The sequence below is a fragment of the Microtus ochrogaster genome (assembly GCF_000317375.1).
Source record: "Microtus ochrogaster isolate Prairie Vole_2 chromosome 6 unlocalized genomic scaffold, MicOch1.0 chr6_random_2, whole genome shotgun sequence".
Classification (NCBI taxonomy): domain Eukaryota; kingdom Metazoa; phylum Chordata; class Mammalia; order Rodentia; family Cricetidae; genus Microtus; species Microtus ochrogaster.
The window spans coordinates 11,196,689-11,199,958 of record NW_004949095.1 but is presented as its reverse complement, the minus strand read 5'-3'; the positions used below and the strand labels follow the sequence as shown (position 1 = coordinate 11,199,958).

Below are 3,270 nucleotides of genomic sequence, written 5' to 3'. Positions count from 1 at the left end.
TCTGCTCTGTTTACTCCTCCCTCCTGTTTTAACCTATCAGGGCAAGCAGCTTCTTTATTTAATTAACCAATGACCTTCCTCCATCAACAGTGTTTGGAATACAAAAAATAATCCTAAACTTTCAGATTTTATATCCATGGTCATATATGTTCCAAACCAAGTTTCAAGAGGTTTTGTATTAAAAAAGAAGCCCTTCAGTTTCTTAGGAAGCAACTGCCTATTGGAATCCTACCCTCCTGACTAAATGGATGCTAGACCAACCTATGAAACTCAACCTGTGCCAACAGCTTTTGAAGAATGGAATTAAGAGATCTCAGAAAAATGAGCCAGTGTTCAAATTGAACTCAACCAAAACAAAGAAAAACAAAGAGAACAAAAACAACAAAACCTGCTTCCTTGTCTTATGTTTCTGGTAGGCTATGATTCTTATTTTCACTGCAATTAGACTTCAAGAACTTTAAAAAAAAGTATCCATGATTTCTAATATAATTTCAGACAATTTAACAAGCTCAGAAAAGTTTTCTTTAGTTATTGTTTGTTGTTTATGCATACTTCAGCAAAAGAACTTGGGTTGCCTGCGTTCATGACTTAGGGGAACTACTTAACCTCCTGCACAATTATATAGGGCTTTGGAGGTAATCTTGACATTGTGTAGTTTAGGAGATAAAATGCTTCCAAAATCTCCTAAAGATGGCCTCATCTAGAGCTCTCCAAACTACATTAAGAAGAACATGTTAGTACTTGCCGTATGTTGACAGCATGCTATGGTTTAGATCTTAAATGCTCCCCACAGTGGTCACATACTGAATGAAAACTTGGCCAGAAGCTTAAGACACTACCAGGAGGTAGCCCTGTTTTTATTTCAGCTGCAGCTGTTCGGGTGGAGGGGTGTTACAGGGGTAAGAGTGGTACTGCCCAACAGAGGAAGAACCATGGGATTACTGCCTATAAACAAACCTAAAAATAAAACTATTAATCATCAAGATATAGGTCTTGGGCAGACAGTAAAATGCTTTCCTTGAAAGCTTGGCATTGAAGCCTCAGAAGCTACTGAAACAGTGTGGGTATGGCAGCAGACATCTATAGTCCTAGAGCTGGGAGGGGGAGACAGATCCCTGGGGATTGCTGAACAGTCAGCCCAGGCCAGCGAAGGACCCTGTCTCACAAAACAAGGTGGGCGGCACCTGCGCATGCACCCACACACACACAAGCGAGAGACCGGGAAGGAGAAATACCCAAGATTGCGTTAAATATCTGGTGCTTGACTCTCATACAGGAGGCCATGGGGGGCAATCTTGAGTATCCAGAGGAAAAAGGCAGTGAAAAAAAGATAAACTAACCCCTGGAGCAAACTAGGCTAATCATTCATGTCTTCAACTATGTTCTACTTAAAACCAACTTAATCTCACACTTTATTAAACAGTTCTTTCACACATGTAATTGTAGCTCTGTTCGATTTCTTTTAAAATGTGTAAACCTAACAAGGTGAGCAACATCTCCTGCTGTACTGTATCCATGCAGAAGATACCCGACATATTTAAAATGTATTTAAAATAAAGGCAAGGCCATTCCTAGGTTTACTAACTGGAAAACCACAAACTAAGACCCATAAATTTGGGGCTTTGAAGGTAGACTTGGTTAGGTGTTGTGATTCTGCCTTTGAAGAAGTTATCATTTCATTAGGAGAAACACACACAGACAGAAAGACACACATGCACACATATACTCATATGTGCATGCGCGCGCACACACACACACACAAAGTGCATGGGACATGAGTTACCCAGCAATTTCAGTAATAACACTTTCCATAGTACCAACCATCCTACTGTCTGGACAGGAACATAGAAGCAATCATTGAACGTCATCAGCAAGGCAGGCTGGAAGGGTAATAGCTGTGCTCACTCACAGTGTGCTATCGCTTTTTCTTTGTGAAGTCTTTGGCAAGGCACTTAGTCACCTGTTCGGGAAAGTGCAGAAAAGCCAAGTGAGGCACAGGTATCTGCTACCTCAGGGAAATTTTACTGGATGATAAATAAGGGCCATTCAGTGGTGATTCCAACTTGGGAAAAGAAGTTAGGGAACTTTATTCCCTAGATTCTCACCTTGAGAAAATTGTATAAAGAATAAAATGTATAAAATCAAGAAAGAAGTTGTGATAACATTGGTAAGCTCCGAAACATCGAACTGAGTGGCTAGAGGCCAGAAGATGACAGAGAGGATTCTGCAAACACTGCCCTTCAGTTCTCTTGGGATTTTGAACTACTTTAGAGTTCCACTGACTCAAAAACAGAACAGGATGAAACAAAAGACCTTTTGAAAGTGCCAAGGAGATTATCTAGCTTTGACATTGGAAACCCAATGAGCTGTCTGCATAATTGTCTTGCTGACACTCAGGCAGACAGACATAAACCTTGAGTCCTATCAAGTTCAGGCAAGTGTTCAGTTGAAAGAATACATTTTATTTCTGGCCCTCAGGAAGTTTTGCCATTAAAGTCAAGTTTGGGTACCCAATAACAAATGTTCCATGCTCATTTGGCGTTTGACAATTCCTCTCTCTCTGTATCATCTGTGCTCTCCTTCTCTTACCATTAAACAAGAGTGCTTTGCAAGGTGTTCATTCACCCTTCCCCAGGGTAGTTCCACAGAAATTCTTCATTCCACTGACACAGATCTGCCTGGTTTTCTTTGCTTTTTCACTGTTGTTGCATTTTTATGGCTAGCGATATGACTCCAGCCATCCCATTTGTACCCAGCCCGCTGCACCACTCAGAGTGCAATCTAAAGCCCAGGGTGTGGCTGTGGGAACCAAACACCCTTGAAGAATGGGCTGACATTGTAGTGTTTCCCTCAGTGGTCAAATCCCTAATTCACTCTCTATCATGGCCTTGCCACAAACTAAAGATGCTCCGTCATTCAAGTGAGAATTGATCGTAGTTTTCCTCTGCAGCAGTGTGTGCTTTGTGACAGGGTCTCACGGTGCAACACTGGCCAGCAAGGAAGTCATAGAGTTCTACCTGCCTTTTCCTCCAAGCACAAGGATTAAAGGCATGGAACGTCATACCAAGAATGATAGATATATTTGGTTTTCTCTTTTTTCTTTTCAAGACAAGGTTTCTCTGTGTAGCTCTGGCTGTTTTAGAATTAGCTCTGTGGACCAGGCTGGCCTCCAACTCACAGAGATCTGCCAGCCTCTTCCTCCCAAATAATGGGATTAAAGATGTATACCACCATGCCTGGCTTTTGTGCTATGTATTTTTTTTTTTTTTT

General features: G+C 41.4%; 1 protein-coding gene across 1 annotated transcript in view; it reads left to right on the top strand.

The window, feature by feature from the left end:
* Window positions 1-3,270, top strand: part of C6H1orf105 (chromosome 6 C1orf105 homolog) — a 50,931-nt gene that overhangs the window by 46,628 nt on the left and 1,033 nt on the right. The window lies entirely within an intron of this gene.